Source organism: Chinchilla lanigera, unplaced genomic scaffold (assembly GCF_000276665.1).
Source record: "Chinchilla lanigera isolate Chin_1 unplaced genomic scaffold, ChiLan1.0 scaffold00002, whole genome shotgun sequence".
Lineage (NCBI taxonomy): Eukaryota > Metazoa > Chordata > Mammalia > Rodentia > Chinchillidae > Chinchilla > Chinchilla lanigera.
In genome coordinates, this window is record NW_004955403.1 from 39,650,011 (window position 1) to 39,674,325 (window position 24,315).

Below are 24,315 nucleotides of genomic sequence, written 5' to 3' on the forward strand. Positions count from 1 at the left end.
GCCAGTTCGCAGGAAACGTAAATGCTAGACTTATAATTAGAATTGACTTTCAGCGCATACATCATATTGTATCAAAGTCGCACCGTTTGAAGAGCAGCTTTACTTTGGAGTCTGTGAAGATAAGGTAGTCACCTTTGCCAAAAACTCTCTCAAGTTCACTTTTACTATCTATAAAATGAGAATTTCAAGTGCAATGATTCTGAGGTCCTTTGAACCCTGAATTCTAACTACCGTTGCAAGATCAACATATTTTTTCCTTAATGGGCATCATTTAATGTGAGATTACTTGCATATAGGTTTTATAGTGGTCTTTTCTAAAAGAGGTGCTAAAAATGATATGCTAATATTAACGTTCAGAATAAATGTGAGTAAATCATTAAATCACTAAATGTAGACTTGACAAGCTACTGAACCTCTATTTGGTAACAGAACTCTCATATTTTGATGTTTGCAAGCATTTCTCACTCTTCATTGTATGCTAACTTTTATCATCTATATTAAGGTCATGTAATGTAGTTGTATTGGGACATAATTTTGAATTACCCATTTTTCTTTTCATGAATACATACATCTGACTTGTGGGTTTGGAAGATAGTACTTATCACACATTTCTTCCCACTCTGCTTTCCTGTGCACCAACATGATGGAGCAGGAAAAGAGAAGAAGAATGAAAGGAATAAACCAGGGTGTTTTTAGCTTAGAAGGAGAGATTACAAAGAAAAGAGAAACTGCTTGCAGCCCTTGAAAACTAAAAAGGAGCTATGATCTCACTCCCTGTATGCCTGATATTTTCTGTAGGACCAGTTAATAAGTTTATTAAGAAATAATATTTTATTGATAACATATGGTAAGATAAAAGACTTACAATATTCAACTAATATTGCATACTTATCAATCTCCTTTGCCCAAAAGCTCTATTGATTTTAATGAATTTGACAGGAAAACTTAGATTTTGTGTCACATACCATAATAGACAAACTGGCTGAGTAGTAATATACAGATATTAACTTGTATCTTAAACTTAAAAGTTATAAACTTTCAACATTTCAAGCATTTTATTTATATTTTATATAAAAACAGAAATAAAGTGAAGAAAATTTCTGTGTAAACAAAATATGTTCATATGGAGCTTGTGAAATTCTATTTGACACTGTTATCTGCAAAGAGAGGGAATGAAATTATCATTTGATAGAGCCCAAAGAAAACTTGATGGTCTCAGATAAAATGAGTGATCTTCACAAAGGAAAAGTACTTCACAGAAGCCGGAAACTGAAATACCAAAGGGAGGAAGCTGGTACTAGAATATTTCTCTTAATGACTGCATGACAAGTCCATCACAGGTCATTATTTATAGGTCATTTTCCTGTCAATTGTAGGAATCCTGGCCTTAATCATTTGTGTCAACACACACTTCCGTATAAAAACTTCCAACATGATACAGATAATTCTGAGAAACACGATATGTGTTCTGACAATTTTGTGCTTTCCTTTTGACTCTGAATTTGCCAAGCTATTTCCTGTTAACTCCTTGGCATGAGTGTTTTTAAGTGCCTGTTACTGATGCCAGCACTGGGTGTCATGCTAGGAAAATCCAGCTTTTGTAAGGAAAATTACAGAGCATTGTGGTCAGCATTAAATTTAAGAGATCATCGCTACCATTATGCTGAATACATTTCCACAGTTAGGTGTTTCATTATTATAGGCAGATATTTTTCTTTTTCCTTTGGTGGGATTATCTCTCCATTCAACAATTATTTCATAAGTAAAAGAGACAAAATGTAAATACATTTCCAAGGATTATTAGCTGTGACAGATATTCAGAAAGTGCTCCCTCAGCTGATACTAAAATCCTTTTCCAAGCATTTTCTTACTCCTTCACAAAGTTATCATCTTCACGCAAAACCTAAAACTTAGTCTGGATTTACAAAATTTATTTTTAAAATTATAACCACTTCAATTAAAAATCCACTGCAGGTCATAACCTTTCCACTGAAGCTTTCTATTCATATTTGGAAGTACATTAGGGGTACAGACAGAGCTCCTGTGCTCTATCCGGATTGGATGATAGGAAGGTGAGGCAGGTGGGAACCTCAAACTTAGCAACTCACAGAAAATTACTGCTGTAAAATGTATCTAATCAAAACTTTTTCATTAAAATAATACTTTCTAACAGACATATTACTAAGATGGTAAATGATTATGGCACTAGAACAGTGTAGGTTCAATTTAATACAATAGTTTACAAATACAATAAGACATAAATACATGACGGAAAAGAGCCATTTATAAGTAAATACATTTAAAAAGGAAGACTGACCCTCACTTGGATGAAGTGCAAGAAAAGAAATGAAAGGCAAAAAAGTGATAGAGAAGGGAAAGCTATTTCCATAATTTAGTTTAATAATGCATAAGCCACAAAATGAAAAATATCCCTCAACAAGAAGTTAATTTTATAAAGATGTAATTTAATTACTTCTAAAGATTCCCCTCTTAATATTCCAGAAAAAAATTTACATAAAATTGTCGGTAAGAAATCGTCAAATAACCAGAAGATGGAATTTGGACATAGGATATGAATGTGTAGCTATAATTTATTCAAATAATGAGTTCCCTGATTAGAAGTACTGAATGTTTTCTCTGGTGCCAGCATTGTGAAAGCTATTCTGGCAGTTATCAAAGAATAGTTAAAGAATCTTAAAATCTCGGAATAAGAATCCAAGTTCACTAAATACAGATTGAGCACATGCTAGATAGTGACACTGTACTGTGTGTGAAGTACGTGGATGACAAAGCCACAGTCCTAATCACAGAGGAATCAGTGTGGTTAAGGAACCAAGTAGAAGTCAGTGTAAGTCCACACTGTCCCCATGATAGTGAAGAGCAAAGGTAAGATATGAAAGGAATTTCCTAGGAAAAGTAGACAAGTCTCAATGACTCTAACTCCCTGCTGCTCAGCCCTAAGTCTCATGTCCTGATTTCATCTCATTTAAAAATTCCAAAATTTGAAATAATACACCAAAACTTAGAGCCACAACAATTTCAAAGTAGCCTTATTCAAAGAATACACATTCTTCCTGAGATTCTGCTATTCCTTCCTTAGGACCATGCGCAAGAATCACGGCCCAAGTTTCAGACTAGATTTGAACAGATTATAAAAATAATATTTAATGAAGAATCAATGTGGTTAAAATGTCCAGACTACCCAAAGCTCTCTAGATTTAATTTTGTCAATATCAAAATCTTCACAGAACTAGAAAAAATCCGAAAACTAATATAGAAACAACAAAAAAAAACCCTGCAGCTATCCAATAAAGCTTTGAGCAAAAAGAACAAAGCAGGAAGAATTCTGCTACCTGACTTCAAACTGTACCGCAAAGCTGTAGTAATCAAAATAGCATAGTATTGCCTAAAAGAAGACACATACAAGTGAAACAGCATAAGAACCCAGGAAGTCAACTCATGCATTTACAGAAAAACAATTTTTGACAAAGTTGCTTAGAGCATACATTGGAGAAAGGACCCTCTTTAATATATGGTAATAGGGACCTTCTGGTAATCTGAACTAACTTGAAGACAACAGTACACAGTATAACAACCATTACTGAATTCCTACCATCTTGTTTGGTGAAACTCTGTATTGTTTCTAACGTTTTTTCATCACTTGTTATTGTCTTTAATGCTTTGATCAACCTTGCATTCTTACATCTGGTAACCTGAGCAACTTCATTGATGATAACGATGTGTAATATAACAACCATTGGTAGTTCCTATCATCTTGCTTTGAAATCCTGTATTGTTTTTATTATTTTTGTATTGTCTTGTTTTTGTCTTCATTGTTGTTATTTTGTTACTGTTTTTTCTCTTTAAAATAAAAAGTATGTGTATGGTGATAAGAAAATTGGATATCCACATGCAAAAGAATGAAGGTAGATTCCTATCTCTCATAAATTATAAAAATCAACTCCAAGTGGATTAAAGACATAAATAAAACCAGAAACTATTAGACTGCTTGAAAAAATAAGGAAAATGTTTTGAGACACTGATTTGGGCAATAATTTTTTGGACAAGATCCCCAAATCACAGAAAACAAAGGCAAAAGGGACAAGTAAAATTACATCAAAAACCTTCTGCAAGCAAAGGAACTATTCAACAGAAAAAAAAAGTGTAGAATGGGAGAAAATGTTTGTAAATTACATATCTGACAAGGGGATAATATCCATAATATATACAGGGAACTCAAAAATCTTAGTAAAAAAACAGATAACTGTTTAAAAACGGCACACAAATACATAGACATTTCTCAAAAGAAGACATACAAATGGCCAACATGTATATGAAATAAAATTCTCAACATTAATAATCGGGGAAATGCAAATCAAAACCACAATGAAATTTCCCCTTACCAAAAGAATAGCTATTATCAAGAGGACAAACTACAACAAAGGCTGGTGAGGTTTCGGCATAACAGACTCCTTACACACTATGAATGGAAATGTAAATTAATATAGCCATATGGAAAACAGTATCTAGATTCCTGGAAAACTAAAAACTAAAACTATTATGTAATGCAGCGATCCCACTACTGGATATATATTTAAAGTAAACGAAATCAGTATATCAAAGAGACATTGTACCCCCATGTCCATTGCAGCACTATTCACAACAGCCAAAAAATGGAAACAACCTATGCATCCATCAACTGATGAGTGGATAAAGAAAACTCTGCACTTGTACAAAACGGAATATTATTGAGTCATACAAAGAATGAAATTCTACCACTTGTGAAGATGTGTATGAGCCTGGAGAACATCATGTGAAGTGAAATAAGCCAGGCACAGAAAGACAAGTGCCACATGATTTTTTTGGTATGCAGAATCTGACAAGCTATCTCATCATGAGGAAGTAAATGGCGGGTACCAGAAGATGGAGCAAGCAGGGAAGAGGGAGAGGTAAGGTATCAACTCCGTAGGAGGAATGTAAGCACTACGTGCCTCACACATGGACCCAAACAAATGAAAATAAAAAGGAAAGGGGTCAAGATATGGGTGGAGAGGAGAAAGAGGAAAGGGAAAGAGGATAAAAAAGAAATTAAAATATATTATGTACATTTCTCACAAGAAATGTAAATGTTACATACTACACACAGCTGCCAATAAGTAATAATAACAATATCAATAATAATATAAAGAATAGTGGATCAATAAATACTAAGTTGCAATTAGATATGACTAAGACATTCTGAGATGCTATTGCTTGATAGAATGACTATATAGAATGACAATTTACTATATATTTCAAAAAGTGAGAAAAAAGAATCTGGAATATCTTCACTACAAAAAAATGATATTTGAAGAGATAGATGTTTAACCTGAAGTAAACATCACACAATGCATGATGTAGCAAGACATCACATAGCACCTTAAATAGGCAAATGTTTCACAGCTGTGTCAGTGAAAAAGTTTAATTTAAAAATGGCATAATACATGTCAAAAATGAGGGGGAAAACAAGGATTTAGAAATAGCATTTGCTTGGGTTTAACCTAAACTTAGCTGCAGAGGATCTCTATGCATCTTTATCACCTTGCCTCAGAACTTTAGTCTGAATGTTTTTCTTATATCCAAACTTAGTGGGAGGGGGCAAGTAGTTAATAGTGTCTCTCCACCAGAGAACTGCTCCTGCTGCATGCAAGGCACTTAGAGATGAGCTGATATTGAATTGGTACCTGAACATCATCGCTATTTGTGAGCTGAGCAGTTTAAACACTACAGGAAGGCTTTTCCTAGTGACTTACATGGGCAGAGGAGTTTTGGGGGGACTCATTGCATGACCCGCTCTGGATAGTGGTTAAGATAAGGCAGGTGTATTCATTTCCCGCTGTTCTGTGATAAAGTACTGCAAACTCAGTGGTCTTCAACAACACAGATTGTTCTCTTACACTTTGGAGGTCAGAAGGCTAAAATCAATGTTGTGGGGCTACAATGAAGGTCAGTTCCTACTCAAGGTTGTTTCATGCTCTTTTCCAGGTTCCAGAAGCAACTGGTATTCTTTGCTTCATGACCACATCAGTCTGACCCCTCCTTGTATTGTCACATAACCATCTCTTTATCACAACCCTTGTGATTACATTGGGTCTACATAGATAATCGAGAACAACCTCCCCATCCCAACATTTTTAATGGCAATGCAAAGTACCTCTGCCCTGCAAGCTAACATAGTCACAGGTTCTAGGGATCAGGACAAGGACATGTTTGGAGGAGCATTCTGTCCATCAGAGCAGGTGAGGGCATCTTAGCCCTTGTCAACTATCTTGAGGCAAAGCTTAACCAAGTACTTTTGTATCAAAGATTCTTGCCCTTGAAAGAGGAAAAGAGCAAAGAAGTCATACTGTGATTTGACCCAGATCTCATCAGTTTCATTAAAGATAATGAAACCACATTGGAATGAGGTCAACCACATCCCCAAATCTCAGACTGAGGGCTCTGTGGACTTCTTTGAAATTTTATTTTTGTATTAGTTCTAATGGTGGGTGTTACTAAATCATGTCACTTAACATTTAGATTGAATGTAAAACATGCCTGACTTTCTACAAAATGAGAATAAAAGAACTCTAGTTTTAGTTAACTGAACACGTCATCTGTTTTAAATAAATGCAAATCAATAAATTCTCCTGCATACAAATGAAAGGACACTTCCTATAATTACTTTAAAGATTACTTTGAAAGTATTAGGTTTGAATACTTCTGCACTTTATTGTGACAACAGACAAGGGTCGACTTTCAAAGTGCTTTCTCTGTGCCACTGAGAAAGAGAGCTGTGATATCAATATTAACAAAGAAGAGACGGTCATCCAGTAGGCTCTGAATTACATATTAACAGCTGATGATAGTTTAAAAAGTCTCAATGTGCTCAAAATAAGAGGAAACCTTCAATAGAACTCATTTAAACTAGTTAATAATAAGAGCAAAACTCAAGCTGCCCTTGTTGGTATTATCAGAATTTAGATTAACCTCTCAGAGGAAGTGGAAACAGGTAGGATAAATGTTCCCAAAGAAAGAATGACTCATTTGGAAGTTTATAATTACTTTCTGGCCCAGACATATCAACCACTCTTACCAAAGTAAGCCAAGAACAGACTTTTTCCCGACAGCAATACATTGTATGACCTACCCACTGAACAGTACTCCTTTCTTTAAAATATAATAAACATAATTGTCTTCCATTCACAGTATCTTTAAGACTCACCCCATAGTTTTATTTCTTATTAGAAAAAGAGAGCTAATCTGCTGCAAAAGATGGCAACAATCACTATTGCTTTCAGCTGGACAAAATTTAACAAATAATAATTTCTGAGGACTCAACTCAGTGCTCTAGGTGCAAGAGAGGCAAAGAGCAACAAGACAAACAACTCACCCTCATGCAGCATACGCTGAGTGAGGACACTGTCAGTAATACCTAAACTAATGTTAATACCTTAAAAAAAAGTTAATACTGAAATCACTCTCTCATGAGAAGTTGATACATGATCGATGAAAACAATTAAAGCAAGCTAAGTATTAGATTATGGTGGACAGAGTGAGGACGTTTTAGTTAAAATGCTTTGGAAAGACCTCTCTGAGGAAATATGCCTGTGTGGAGACCCAAAGGAAGTGAAGTCCTCGACCATACAACAATCAAGAGTAAGTGCATTCCAAGCAGAGGGGACAACAGGGCAGAGAGGTCTCCTGGAATAGGAAGGAGTTTGACATGATCAAGAAAGAGGGAAGCCAATGTGGCTGGCCAGAGAGAGCTGGAAGGGAAGTGAGAGGCGAAGATGAGATCTGTGAAGCAACCAAGGGCCATAAAGTTGAATTTTGTTCTGAACCTAATGGTGAACCATTGGAGAGATTGCAACAAAGAAATAACATGATATAATTTGGTTGGCAAAAGGTCATTCCAGGTATTACACGGAGGGTACTGTGGGGTGCAAGAGTAGAAGCAAAGAGGCAAGACCAACATTGTCTCAGATGAAAAATCAGTACTTGGAGGAAGAGGTGGTGTTGGAGCATGAGAAGGAATTAACATTCTGAAGGTCGCTCCTGGTATCAGCTTTCCCACTGTGAGATACAATTTCCAGCACTCACAGTTTAAAGAAGGAAAAGTTTATTTTGGCTCATAGCTTCAGACTGTGGTCAGCTGGCTCCAAGGTAGAAACAGGATGGCAGAGGAACACAGCGGAAGGAAAGGAGCTCAAACCATGACATCTAGGAAGCAGAGACTGAAGACAGAAGCCAGGGAGAAGAACACACTTTTCCAGGTCACACCTCCGTTACCACCTCCAAACAGGTTCCCTCCCTGAAGGCCACATTTACCTACTGAGCTCATCCACGGGTGAACACACAGAAGAGGATGTACCCTCATGTCCACCCATGAAACTTTGGTGGAACATTTTAGATTTAAATCATGACCTTCTTCTGTGATTCTTTACCCAGAGAAAATATATTAAGGAAAACACGATAGTCCACATTTCCAGCCTGAAGCCCACAATGGATACTTACTATGTGCTTCTTCTATCCATTCCAGACACTGCTCCCTCTCAGCTGTGACTTCTGCTGGTCTAGGCACCTTACCTGGAGGCATGACTTCAGCCTTCTTCTTGAGTTCTCTGGGCCTCTAGTCATTATTTTCTGCTCATTCCAGGTTATAGCAAGTACCCATTTACCATTGAAATTAGGCCACGGGATGCCCAAAGGAATCTCCTGAGCCCCAAACACCTTCCTCTCCGCCCATGCTGTGCACTAACAGTGTGCCTCCCCCTGAGGATCATGGTAGTATCTCTACCATAATGGTACGCCCTCTCCTTGCATACTCGTCCCTTGGCCTGAAGGTCCTGAAGTGCCTGCATAGCAAGAGAACATTTAATTCAGTGGGGTTCATGCCATCCCCATTGTATGCATTCCACCTTTTGGAACCATGTTCTCTATACTCACAGAGCTCAAGAATCAAAGATGCGCAATACAAATTCTCCAAAGATAATAGAACATCATGACTCCCAAATCCATGAATTCCATGCACTGGGACCCAACACCTAGAATGATCACTGATTTAGAGCATGTATTGCATCCTAAGTGATTTAGCTGGTGAAACACCAACTTGGTACTTCTGCTGTGCATTTTACAAGTTGTTTGATCACTCTCTGAGCCCAATAGCTTCTGCGGCTGTGGTATAGGACAGGGTCACTAGAACCCAACAACATGTGCCGACTACCTAACTTCCTTTACTCTACAGTGGATGCCCCTACTGTGCTATAGAAGCAAATGGAGGAAGAGTCACTGGGGCATTGACAGTAAACGACATGAAGCCTCCAGGATTCTGGACTACCTACTGGTGCAGTTTGTTCCAGCCTTGTGTGTGCTTTGCTCCAGAAGAACCACTCCACAACTTATGGTAGCAGTGCTCCCAGGAGTAAAAAGAAGTAATCTTTCATTCAAAAGGGAGAACTATAAGTATAGCACAGCATCTCCTATATGCACCAAAGATTTCAGGTCCTAATTAGACAACTTCTCCATGTTCTTATCTCAAGGATCAATATTGTTATTCTCTTTCAAGATAGGAAACTGACATGAAAAAGATAATGTTCTTCTATGTGACTGTCTAGCATCCTCAATATTCACACAAATGAATCTACAAATGCTACAGGATAGTCTCATTCAACTGACAGCTATTTCATTTGCTCTAAGGCCTTCTCCCATTTCCAACTGTTTCCTCTGTAGAAGTTTCCAGATCCTTTTGCCCACTCTGCACAGACTCAAGTTCATGAATGTCCCTCCCAAAGTCTGATGCTATTTACTGTGAATATACTTAAAACAAACATTCCTCAATTCTATATGTTGCAGCTAATATTTCAAAATTAAGAATAACTTTACAATTCTTTCTCCTAAACAAAATTTCTAAGGCTTTTGTCTCCTGTTCTAGACTATGAGGGTATTCAAATCCTCAGTTCTAGGATCCAACCCAGTTCAGCTACACAAATTATCAAGTGCTCTGAGCTAGTGTGGGAAATACTTCATCTTATTCATTCACTCTACTGTGCAGAAGGAGCATTATCACATTCTTTAATCATTGCAATTCTGATACTATGAAACTAAAATCTTCAACCAGTTTATAGTCTATGCATACCACATGTTAGCAACTCCCAAAACTGCACTTTAGCTTTATTAAGTAACGTTCACTGGTATAAGAAACTAGAAAGAGACCAAGAACTTTGGGATCACTTACCTAGCATGACAAAAGAAATGACTTGCATGTGTGGGTCTATCTTTAACTCTTCCAGTGAGCTTCCATAACCCACTGCTGGGCTGGAGGTACATATTGTGAGACCCCACTTTCCCTTCACGTCAATCTGCTCATCAGCATATTTTGAAAGTGCTTGACTTGAACAGTTTGCATTTATTAATTCCATTCATGATGGTATCATACAGTGTCTTTTGCCTTCTTTTTATCTCTAAGTAAAAAAGCATTTTTCTTGACTTAGGCAGTCAAAGAGAAAGAGAACATGAGTATTCTAATGACTTCTATAACACCACTATGAGCTCCAGCTTAGTGGGTATGGTGAATACTTTCAATCCTGAATATTTACTATCTCAACTACTATGTATGTCTAAGAAACATGATCAATGACACAAGACATAATTCCATCAAAGTTTTAAGGATGCTGAGTGTCTAAACAAATGATATAATGGCTGATTTCTTTTACAGTCACCTATTTTTTAATATAAACTACTATTTGCCTGTACAGAACAATCTGTGTTCATGTTATTTCCTAAGTTAGCATTGAGTATACCTTGGAGGCAGTATAGGTGAACCAGTGATTCTGAGCCTACACATTGATAACATTGACTCAGTCTGTAGATTGAGGTAGGTTTGAAATGCTTAAGAAATTTGGCAGCCTTTGTTATCTATTTAAGGTGGGTTTTACTGTTCAGAGAATGTATCTAAATACACTTCACAATATAATACATGTGCACATGTGTGTCAGGTATATGTGCATAAAATATGTATGAAATATTTAAAAGTACAGACTACTTTGTTTAGACTCCGTTCCTTCAGAAGAGGAAATTGTTACAAAGGAAAGCAAGAGAAGACAGATTTTTCTTGGCCCCTTCATTGCTGATGATAAAATTCCATAAGGAAGGAGGGTGTCAGGGGTTCCCACCGCACTTTTTTCTTCTTTGCTCTTCTCTTGAAATAAATCCTGACAGTACCACCATGAACTTTGCAATTAAATAGCTTTACCCAAAGCAGATGTTCTCAGGGACCATTTTCCCCTTTGCAGCCTGGAGACTCACAATTCCTCTGCTCACTTCTACAAACTCAGGGCTGTGAGCACACTTGAAGTGGCCTTGGCAAACAGAAACTGGATACACAGAGAATGAGCTTAATTTTTGCCATTAATGTTATGTCAAATTACTAAACAGAAAGTCATATAAAATAACTGACAGTCTGAAAAAGCCATAAATCAACCAACACCTACATAATTTATTACTTTTTTTTACTTTAGTATATTCCACTGTTTGAATAACAAAACATAATTAATTGGTTTCACTTTGAAAGCAGTGTTATTATAAGCATGTACTAACACTTCATCACACTCTAAAATATGTTCTACATATCAAAATATATTCTTAAGCCAACTTTCATTTAATTCAGGTATTATATACTACAATAGATCTAGTACAACATATTTTACCTTTCACTGAAATTCTCAGAAATCTTTCCAGAGTATTAAGCTTTGAAAGTGTTTTTCTTTTGATATTTTACATAACAAAAAATGTTACCTAAAAAATAAGGCTATTTTTATTTAAATATAGATTAACTTAGATGAGAGTTAAGCAGAGAAAGTATATAACTGTAACATAATGTTGAGTTTAGGATATCTGATATCAGCTCACTTTCCTCTTATTTGAAAAGAAAGGCTTTTCTGTATAGTTATTCTCAAAACTATACCTTGGCCGTCTTTGCTCTATGTAGAAATTTAAAGTAATTGCCCTACATAACAGAAGCATAAAACATGTAAAGAATTTTCCTAAAGTAAGACTATGTTATTTTGCTGTGTGACTCCCATTAATTGGAGCAAAAGGAGGGTACATTTTGATCCAAATACTACTTAAAGTTTTATGAGTCACTTGAATTTACTAATGGTAAAAGTAGATTTATTTTTCCTTTGAATCATTTCCAAGTAACTGTTAACTAATATATATATATATATATATATATATATATTTCTAGGACAAAGACTTTCTCCATCTGGAAAATAAACTATACATTACTGTCATATTCAAGGACAAATATATAAGATTTGTGCTTTGTAGAGCAGCAACATATGGAGTTTTCAGAGCAATCTGCTACCGTGGCTGGAGGAAAAGGGGGAGCAGTTTCTCTGGCTGTGGGAGCAATGTACAAGGTCGTGCAGGATCCACTTTAAGGTGGAACCCTTATCCCATCCTAATTAACACCATCCTATGTCTGCGACGTACAGGAAGAAAGAGAATCAAACTTGTAACACTCTGTAGGAGCAGAAAAACTGCTCCACACTAACAAGTCTGTGAGACACTGCAGCAGTATAATCCATTCTTTGGGGAGTTCACTATAATTCTTTGCCTTACTTAGTGACAAAGTTTATTTTCCTTTGTAAAGGTGTCTAACATTAGCCAATAAGCAATATTTTCCCTTAAAAGTTTCAGATTTTCATCAAAATATATTCCTCTGAACAGATGAAGATTACATAAAGAAAAATCAAGTTAACAAAAAAAACCCTGAACTTTGTTGACTGCTATGTTTTAAAAATTATTCTCAGTTAAGGATAAATGTGCATACCGGATAGTAGGTTTTTTTTAACTATATTTTATTTTATAATGATTCTTATATATTTACCAGTATAGAAGATGTTGAAAGTAATGATCACATGGCGCTACAATGGGAAACAGGATTCCTAGGTAGCATTCCAGCCTTGCTAGTCACTAGCTATATGATTTTGGAAGTCATTGAACCTCTCTCTTGAGCTTAGTTCTTTCACTTATAAAATTAAAATATGGTTTGATTATTTCTAAGATTGTTCTCAGCTTTAATAATTGAAGGTTTTCATCTCACTATGATTTTCATAAGTAGATTCTCTATTGTTTCTAGTCCACTACACAATAATTTGACGTGGAAGAAATGGATTGAGTAGCACATATCCTCATGTCTTTCTCACATGGTGCTCACTTTACATGGTGAAAAACAGGGAATAAAACATAAAGTAAAATATAATTGCAGTATCTGATACTGGAATTTAATTCACAGTTTTTAAGTTGCATTTTTTAAGAATTTATTGCATCACTGATCTTCTTAATTATTAATAGGATATTAATTATTAAAGGAATATCTAAGGAAGATTTTGAAGAAAATATAAAAGAAAAAATTTGAAGGAAAGTATAGAAAATTTGATAAAACATTTGAGAAAGCACAGACAGAATCTGAGAAATGCAGGCCCACAGCGCATGTCTGGTTTTACTAACATGTGCACCTTTATCCCACAGGGTAAAGATTTCACAGGGTCCCATGACTTTACTGGGTGCCCTATTTCTTCATTTCTCTTTCATAGTTTTACAAACTGTTATGGAGGGTTGGAATTCATGAAATTAGTAGTTCAGAGGTTAACACTATGCCAAAGCAAAGCAGTTACGTCTGTATACATTGTTTGCATGCTGGCGCTAACTTGTATTGTAATATTGACTGTGATAAAACAGACCAGTTGCTCTCTTGCTGAACCATAATTATTTGTTGCACCCAGCTGACAGTTACTACAAAAACCTTCACAAGACCTCCATCATCCAGTTCTCTAAACACAACCTAAAGTGGTTTATGTGTGGTTCTAGTCACCTAACAAAAGTCAGGACTCTAATGGATACAAATGAAAGCTTCATCCTCTAAATGGGATGGTCGGAGACAAAAAATATTTCCTTAGCAATGGGAAAATATATTTTAAAACAATTATTCACTTCGTTATGTGAAAGCTTCAGAGACAACTCAAGATCACATAATCAGATCATGAGATTCTTAAAATGATTTTTATCTTTGTTGGTGGTTTACCCGTGGTGCCTAATTTGCCCATTTCCCTTTCTAAAATACAAAGTAAAAGGTAAGACTTGAACTGCAAGGTAAATAATAATACATTGTGCAGAAAGTCACACTTGTGCAAAGCACGTCTGAAATGTCTGTGAGTAACAGCTTTACTTTTTCTTTCCTCCTCTCAATTATTTTTTTCAGGCGTCCTTGTACGATTTTGTTTCCACATGACCAATGGCTACAACTTTAACTGAGGATCTGCAAATATTTCCCACCCCAAATAAACTCTGATTATTTGTTTTTCCCATACTGCTTGAAACATATTTCTGCCATACAAAATTCAGAAAACCTCTTAACAGCACAATAAAGCAAATCATAAGAAAGATACACGAGGTTTTTAATTGGCACATATTAAGTCACTATGGAATTTATTTTCACAAAAGGAGCCTCCCTTATAGCAGTTTCTTTCACAATGTGTACTTCATAATATTCTGAAAGCAAAATGGCAGCAAAACCTTGCACAGGCCTTAATCTTTAGTGAATGGGTCTTGGGAGGCTATGACAGGAGAGAGAATGGACTGCTGTGGAGAGAATGGTCGTGGGGAACTGTTCCCTAACACCTATGAAAAAATCATAATAATTTAACATTTTTTCCATTTATGAGTTAGTTGAACTAGTACATTCTCCACCCCATACTCATTGACTGTGTAGCTATTGATATTATTTTCATAGTACACATAATGGAATTCTAGAAATTTGGGTCTTTTTTAAATTAATTTAATAAATGTTTATGAAAGACCTCCTAAGTGGTAGGCAATAGGCTGGACACAAAAGAATACATTATATGCATGCTAATTCCACAAAACGAACATTGCTCTTCCCTACTGAAACCATACAATACGCAAACTGTTGAAAACACAACTATACAGACTCAGAAAAGGAAAATAAATTCAGCAGCTCTCTGAGGAAGAAATTATGATAACAGGAGAAACCTTATATGATGTCCAACGGCTAAATTTCCCACTGACTTTCTTGGGCTTTCACTGTGTTTATATTGCTCAACATTTTAATCGAATAAAAAAGGACTGTTCACACGTTATCTATCTCCTAAATCTAAAATAAAGCTGATTTTTAACTTTCCTACACAAAACTACAAAAAATGATTTTTAGTCTTCTGAATTTATTCAATACTCTGTTGAGTATTATATGATGTTTCAGGACAAGTTAGGGAATTTATACACACAACAGCTTTCTGTGTGCTCCTGGCTGTTTTTTGTAGTTTTTCAGAATGTCTTAGACCAGGGAAGCCAAACTCTCCGCATGAAGGCCTAATCCTTCACTTAGAGTTCAGAGAAATATATAAAGGGAAAAACAAGTTTCTTACAAAATGCTGAAAATCAAATAAAAGTCATCAGTGATATGTATTCATTAACATTAAGCTGTATAGAGATTATAATCTTTTAAGAATAAAAATAGAAGTAAACTAACAGTTTAGCTTACACTGTAAGAGTTAATAATAGAAAGAATTATATCACAAATAAAAATGAGATGTGAAACCAAGACAAATAATCAGTTAATCCGAAGTAGCCTGAGGGTGTAACAGACTCCTTGGGGAAATGGGTCCATGTGTCATTTCATCTGAACAAACTTTTTTTTCTAAGTCACACTAGTTACAGATTGCCCCGTACCTAAATGTAGAACTGGTATTCTAGCCAAACCATACCCTGCAGTATCAAGATCCAGTGAAGCAGAAAGAGTATAGTTCTTCTCTCCTCTATTTTGTAGGTTAAATTAAGGGGAAAAGAACTACATTTTCTGGCATGGCAAAAATGTGTAGCCCTTTAACAGTGTGTAAAACTCTCCCCTGAGAGGAGATAAGGAGTGGTGAGATGGGGTACAGTTGAGGTAGAGACAGTAACCACTTGGCAAAAAGCAGGAAACTTAATCAGAGTCATGACCAATGGGAAAGAGTCTGAAAGTGTCTATAGCACACACAAGTATTTTAAGTTATAGAGGAAAGTTATATAGAATTTAGCAAATCATTTTGCTTCAGAGAACTGTGTGGCTGGAAAAAAAATCTCAGAAAATTTGAGGAAGAGAAACCAATCCTTCCAGCCTCTTTTTTTATGGCTAGAACTATTCAGTCCAATATGGCAGCCACTGGCCACAAGTGATAAGGAAACACCTGGAATACAGCTGGTCCAACTCAAAATGTGTTGTGACTATGTAGATTTCAAAATATTCTTACTGAAAAAGTAAGATATTTCATTACATGTTAAAATTATGAACATATTGCATTAAGTAAAATTTATTACAATTAATTTTATGTGGTACATTTTTGCTTGGGGGATTCTTTTTGTTATTATTGTTGTTTTATTTTTTTCATGTGCCATGTCTAAAATTGCAAATTTCATATATGGTTTATGCTTGTGGCTCACTTTATGTTTTTGATTAAACAACACTGACCTACATTATCAGCTCCTTTAGGCCCACGGGGAGTTATCTAATTGGCAGCTGTTTACTGAAGAGATAGTGGTGGTTAGTACAGTACTTATCAGGCTGTGTCAAATCCCTAAACAAGCAGTGATTTCTTCCTGAATAATAGAGACATTCTCTTTAAATCTCCAAAACTCACTTTGGCTTTGGACCAGATATCAGTACTAAAAATCAGCACGTCTAACTTCCACCAGTCTCTCTGGGGCAATATGAGTTGACAGGTCTGGATTCAGTTGACGAAAGAGACCAAAATTATTTTCAATGCTCCCCTTGCAAAGGACAGGGGCTGACCCGAGGAGGAAGAGTGCAAGTTTAAAGTGTATTTGAGGGAACTACCAGAGAAAGCTATGTACACTGGAGGGGAAAGAACAGAAGAGGAGAGATGACTAGACTACAACCAGAGTTGTGAAAGAAAGGAAACGCTTCTGAAGAAACTATCAGCTTCTCATGAGAGTAGCCTTGGAATCTAACATCAGTGAAGGCAATAGCTGAGGAGTAGGGTAAGCCTTGGGATTGATATAGTTGAGCCCAGTTGCGTTCTGGTCCCACAACAATTTCCATTCTCCATTTGCTCCCATCCCCATTCTACAATTTTATGGGAGTTTCTTTATAAATAAAAGAGAGATTCTTGGCTATTGGCCATAAATCACAGGAATGCATTACCTCCTAGACTAGAAATAGACTTGACTTAAGAGAGAAATTCAAGAATGTTCCAAAGTTTGTGCTTCCTTCTCTGAATTGTTCAAAACCTGTCTTAGAGAATAGTGACTTTTCCCTGACCCCTGTCCATACTATTTTCCAGTTGTTCTCACTTAGCATCACCTGTACTCCTGTTGTCAAATTATATGGAATTGACAATAACCAGAAACAGGGAGAAGAGGAAGTCGGGGCTAGGAAAACTAATTGTTTCAAGCCCCTTTCCTACTTTTGGTGTTGCGTACATGTTCTTTTATTGTGTTGTAACCCCTTATATTCTCCCCTCCTTTGGGAAGCCTGGATAGAAACCATTTTCCAGGGACTGTGGAATTTTGGTCCAGTTCTGCTGTCCAAGTCAGTGACACTTTGGATTTTTTATTATTTATCAGGCCATTGAACCATTTCTGTTCTGATGCTTGTGTTTGGTCTGCCCTGGTTTTCTTGGCCTGTCTTCTTTACTTTTCTCAGATCATTATGACTAAGTCTCTGCAAAGGGAGATTAAATTGTTAATCTGATCAAATAGCCCCATGTTGCTAATGGAAAACTAGCCTACATGATAGAAATTCATTTTTCACTTCTTGTCCAACAGGTAACCCAGATCTTTCACACACCTGCTGAATCTCTACAAACATGTACTTTATCATGAATTGTAGAGCTTAAGACTTTAGCTCATACTTCATGGCTTCAGAACCATGATTCCTACTTCATCTGAAGCTATAAATATTTAAACTCTGGCAATGAATCTTAAAGCAAACATAGAATGATTTATTCTCTGAGAAGGGGCCACTGTTAAGAAGTCTGGCATGAAGAATTTTTCTTAACATTTGTAAGACAAGCCAACCTCTCAGCTCATGTACATTACCAAGATGAATGACATAGAGCTATTGTGACTCTGCATAAAACTATTACTAACCTCATAGATCTTAAAGAGGCTGTTTGGTGATGGAGTGAAATAAATATACTGGCAACATCCAAAATTAAAGACAGACCGAGCCTAGAGAAATGTTTCTGCCAACATGCTGCATGATTTATTAGTGAAAATAGTTTCTAAGTCTGGAAAAATATTTTAAATCTGCACTGGAGGTAAACTGAGGACCTACTGAAATTGCCTATTATTAGTTATTATTAGGCTAGGTCCATGACATTTTCTTATTTGTGACTGTATTATATATATGCTATTATATATATTGTATATAGTATATATGCACTATTATATATTATATAAGTATTATATGTAATGTTTACAAAACTATAAAATACTACATAATATGCTGTAGCTATGCCACCAGGAGATGTGGATATAAGTGGCCTGTGAGTTTCATTAACTTGTGAAATTATTAATGTCTTAACTATCAGTCTCCCACCAGTCTTGATTCAACATAAAGTTTTACATTTCACCTTCTTTAGTATTACTCATTAATGATGCTAAAATGTTACACCCATAGATAAAGGAAACATAAAAATAATTTTTGGAGACTAATGCCAACATAAGATATAAAAATAGACACAGTCTTGGTTGTGGGTCAGGATGGCAAAGAGAAGGATCAGTCACCATGTCAAGCCACTTTGGTCCATATCTCTCATATCAGTTGACACTAAGAATTAGAACCTTCAGAGCCAGGAATGATTAGAAGATGTCCTAGGTCTTCTCACACAATGTTGGACTATTAATTTGGTCTCCTATCATCTGAAGAGCCATTTGCTACACGTCCCTGAGGGATGGTCTCATTCACTATCGGAGAAGGATGTTCTAATGAATTCTGAAGAAAGGTCTGGAATTCTTGATGGGGATCTACAAATTTCCAGAAATGAACAGATCAAGAAAGTACAAATTTGCTGGGCATGGTGGCACATGCCTGTAATCCCATCACTTGGGAGACTGAGATGGGAGGATTGCTATGAATTCAAGGCCAGCCTGGACTGCATAGTGAGTTCAAGGCCGGTCTGAACTACACAGCAAGGCCCTGTCTCAAAAAACATTTAAAAAGGACAAATTTAATCATTTTCAGGCTCTATACAAATGTTCAAAACTGCTCAAAATACCCAACATGTCCCAGCTAACTTTTTAGGTTTTAAGCCTCTATAAGGTGTGCTTAATAGACCCAAATATCAGATTAATGAGAATATATTAAACTGAGAAGTGAGGTTGTAACAAGAGGCTGTCATCACCTCCATAGGATTATAGCCAAGAGTTGCTGAGCTCTTGAAATTCACGGAGATCAGAACTCTAGATATTTATGTGAAATTTTCCTATTTTTAAGGAGAATAAAACAATACTAAAAGAACTGTTAATGCTTCATTTTTTAAATTTTTGACCAATTTTGCATGCTTATATCTCATAATATGAACAACTAGTTTGAAGATAACAATATGCAGTATAACAACCAGTGTTGAATTCCTACCATCTTATTTAATGAAATCCTATTTTAAAAATATTTTTTTTGAGCAAAACTCACATGCTACCTGCACATCACTTAATGCCCTCTGGCCTCCAGTTCCCAATCTGGACTCAATAGATTCTTAAAATTACTTATCCTCCACCAGGCTTCTCTCTTACTGCATTAAATCACTCAAAAATGGGCCCATTTAATCCCCAGTAACTCCAGTCACGAACACTGATTGAAAAGTAACTCAAATTTCCATTCCTCAAGGGCTGCATCCATTTTCACTCAGCACCCAAACTAGCAAACTTTGCACTTGAGTCAGTTACATAATGAGAAAAATAAAACCTTATTTAATTTAGGAAATGTTCATGGAATAATTTCATAAAACGAGTCTGAGAAAAGCATAAAATACAAGTTGGTTAGTACATCAAAAGAGTATGCACAATTCATGAAATCATTATATAATCAAAACAGTATTAGCATTATACTGTCAAGTATATAATGCAATCTGTCCCAGAAATAACCAAAGGAAAACTTTATTCTGAGTTAGCACACATCCTATTTGACTGAATTTATACATTTTCTCCTATGAGTTTCCCATTACCTGATAAAAGCTTATACATGAACAATGGAAAACCTCAAAGTTTTTACTGAAAGTTTAAAAAGAGTGAGAGCTGGAAAAAAAAATAAAATTGAGTAATTAACCTCATTTATACACAGAGACTCATTAAGATCTCATTGCCCTTACTGGAAAATGAAAACAAAGATGTGATTGATTCATCCAAATGTTAGAATTTGCTAATTATTACAGGCTAGTGTTCAGCATTGAAATAACCAACGTTTTCTGAATGACTAGATCTCTTCAACTCTGGGCTTTACTTTGAATGAAAATACCTTTTTTGCTCATTACTTCTTACTAACTCATGGGAAAAAGCTTCAAGTATGTCTCTGATTAGCTAATATTTGTGCTAACTCTTAGAAACAAAATCAAAGTTCACACTTAATGAGTATTTAGGTCTTTAAAGATTCCCGTAATGAGTCCTCAGAAACAGACCTAATATAGACGCTCCTAGATGACTAACAGAAAGCACACTTGACTTTTGTCTATAACAACAACCACTTCAAACACTTTCCGTGTCCTTAGGTATTTTTCCCATGAGAAGCAGAGACCTTAAAGGAACAAGACTTACAGTGTTCCATGGCTCAGTCAATACACATGGCAATTCTTTGCTATTATGATGATTGCAGAGAGGACCATTTGCCTTGTTTAAGAACTAATCAGTGGTTTTTTTATTAATGTCCCTCATCTAATTAGGGTATTTCTTAAGGCTTCTGACAAGCATGTAAAGAGATAAGCGGACAGTAAGTTATCTTCCTTCAAGACCCTTAATCCTTCTCGTAAAAGAAAAGTGAGTGGAGTGCTAATGTCATGGGAGCCTCCAAAGGAGTAAAAACAATAAATCAAATACAATTATTTCCAAAATACTTTTTGTTTAGCAGGAAAAAAAAGATCTTTCCTGTCAATTGTGATAGTGGAGTTGTGTTAAAACCAAAATTGTGTGATCAATGACAGAAAGTATGCACCAAGGTATATAGCCATCTAATTCGTTATACTTCACTTAATGTTAAGATTAAAAGACCTTGGTGTGGGGCAAGTGGTTAAAGTGTTCTCATTTGCTGAGGCAGGAGGCTTGCAAGTTCAGAGGCCAGCCCGGGTAACTTTGAGAGACCGTGCCTCAAACGTCAAAGCTACAAAAATTTAAAGGATTGGGATAATAGCTCAGTGGTAGTGAGAAAAGAAGAAAGGAGAAGGAAAAAGAAAGGAAGACAAGGTAAGGGAAAGAAAAGAGAGAGAAAGGGAAGAGAAAGAGGGGAGGAAATAGAGCAGAAAAGAAATAAGGGCACTGTGTGGCGGATCCTAGGGTGCCTCTCACTGGTTGGGCACTTGTTCTGGAACAAGAGTGTACAGGAGGAGAGGAAGGCAAAGGAGCTCCCTCAGGTTATAAAGCCCTGGGTTAATAACCTGGTGACAGTTAACAAGATTTCTTCTGAGCACCTATGTGGTCCCAGGGTCCTGGTTTCTTAAACTGAAAGCCTCTCCTTTGAACTATTGGTAATTCTTGAACAGGCTTCTGAGTTGGGGCCACTTACATGAGATTTTCTTAGCCAGAAATAGTTCCCCTCTTTTCCATCATTTAGCTGTCATGGTAGATAGAAGGACACAGAGACCTTAAATTAATTCTTACTCATTTCTTATTGCGGAGGGCAATCAGAAAAAAAGCAGATTCAATAATTCCCCCCAACTATCAAATTTATCCTCAGGAAACTCTATTTCATATTGTAGCAATATTCTCCAAAATTGAACTGAAAGAAATATAAAGAGTATTTCTCATATTTTGATATAATCATCAAAATTGTATACTGCAGAATAAGTCAAGTTTTTTCTAAAGCTTTGGTTTCTGTCACTGAAAAGCATCTTAATTACTCTTTTAAAGATCAGTTTCCCATTTTTAAACTGTGGTTATCCTCTGACATAAAAACAAACATAACCTGACAGGCACATTAATCAGCTTTCTTGTTGGCAGAGATCTAGAACTCTCTGGCCTAAAGCACTTGTCCTTCAATCTCAGTGTGGATCAGTCTCGCACGTGAACTTGAAGAATGAGTATTGCGCCCATCTATAGAAATTCTTATTCTTTAGGTTTAAACTGCAGATCAGAAATCTTTTCAACAATAAAGTGCAAATTATTACAATGTAGGAGGCCAAGAGTCTCACAGAAACACTAGTCTTGGGAATATATTTCCAGAGGGGACATTAGCAATTGGAGCCTTATCAATGTATAGCCTTGAAAAATTATATATCCATGTATTCCAACAAAAGTGCAAGTAGTTTTCACATAAACCCTCACAGAGAAACTTTGAGGTGGGCAGGAGACATGAAATAATAGTCTACAGACAAGTAACTTATTCAAAGTAATTTAAAATTTGTGTTTGAACAGCTGTGAGAGTCTCTGGCCTCTTGTGTCCTATTCTCTGTGTGAGATCTACTTTTCCAGTTATGAAACACATGCTGTGGTCCGTGCTCTCAATCACTCCAACATGGTCTAAGATATTTCTGTTGCACCTATTACATGCATACACATATCACATGTCAAATACCTTGAATGATAATTGAATTTGGAAATGTTATCAATGGACAGGCAACACTGTGCCTTCTACCTGTCTCCACTCTATTCTTCAGCCCTGTAAAATCTGCATTCTTCCCACCATTCCATTCAACCTCCTCTCACCAACATCACTCACACCTTTCTTGTTGCAAAATGTGGAGGGTGGCATTTGGATCAAGACTGTAACAAATGTGATTTTCTGGCTCACTTCTGCAGTGTAATTCTTGAAATAAGATAAACATGTCTAATGTAAAAAAGAGATCTACACCTTCAACAAGAAATGAGGTGAAATCAGAATATCAGACATTTGTTTAAATTTTTCAAGGACAAAAGAAAATGCATAAGATCAAGGGGGGAATAAGAATGGAGTAACCAGGAACCAAATTAAAGAAGAAAATTACCAAATATTTCAGTGATGCATTAAAGAATTACAAAGATATTTCTGGCAACCGTGCCTCCATTGCCACGTCTCGTTCTGCAGCTGAGCCAAACAGCACTGTTTACAGAAGGCTAGCACTTGAGAACTGTTCTCTAAAGAAAAGCAGATAGTCTTTCTAGGGAAGTCTTCCTTTAAGGATGTTGAGGCCTAATCTATATTATTATGGAGACAATAAATTTGACTAGTATTGATGAAGCATCTATGTGCCCTTCTTGTTCTAAGCCGTTTACCAGCACTGAGTCATTTAATCTTTATGATAACCCTACAGTGTGGATTCTGCTACTTTTCCCATTTCAATGAGAAACAATGTCCTTGTGGCACTTTCCCAAGGTCACACATCTAATACACAGTGAAGCTATGATATAAACTCAGGGAGCTGTAGAGGACTGTGCTTTTAACCAACACATAATTCAGGTCCCAACAATTACAGGAAAAGAAAGAAGGAAACACAACTAGGCCCAGCAAGGAAGTACATGATTTGCTGGACTGCATGGACCTTTTCATGGTAGAAATTAGATGAGGTAAATTTTGGTCCAGCCTTGTATCCAGGTACCTGAGAAAATCCATACTCACTAACAATCCCAATCAGCCTCATATAGAAATGTAGGCCTTGAGGGATGAAGAAGATCTAGAAAAAGCAATGAAGAAAGACAAAAGTCAAGATTACCAAATAGAATATCTGACACTGAAAAGAAGTAGGCATAGAGAACTTTTTAAATATTCTAAATAGTACTCTCAGGGGTAGAAAAGCATATTTGATCCATAAAAGAAGAAAAGTTTGCTATTATTAAAAAATTAAGGGGCTGGGGATTTAGCTCAGAGGCACAATGCCTGCCTGGCAAGTGCAAGGTCGTGAGTTCAATTCCCGGTACCAGAAAAAAATAAATTAATTAATTAATTTAATTTAATTAAATAAAAAATTAAGCAGAAAAGAAGAGTTCTTCAAAATTAAATATATGATTACTGAAATTTAAAAAACCAAAGATGGGCCAAATGGTGGCAGGATATACCTGAAAATTCAAATAATTCAGAAGATGAAGTCAAGAAAA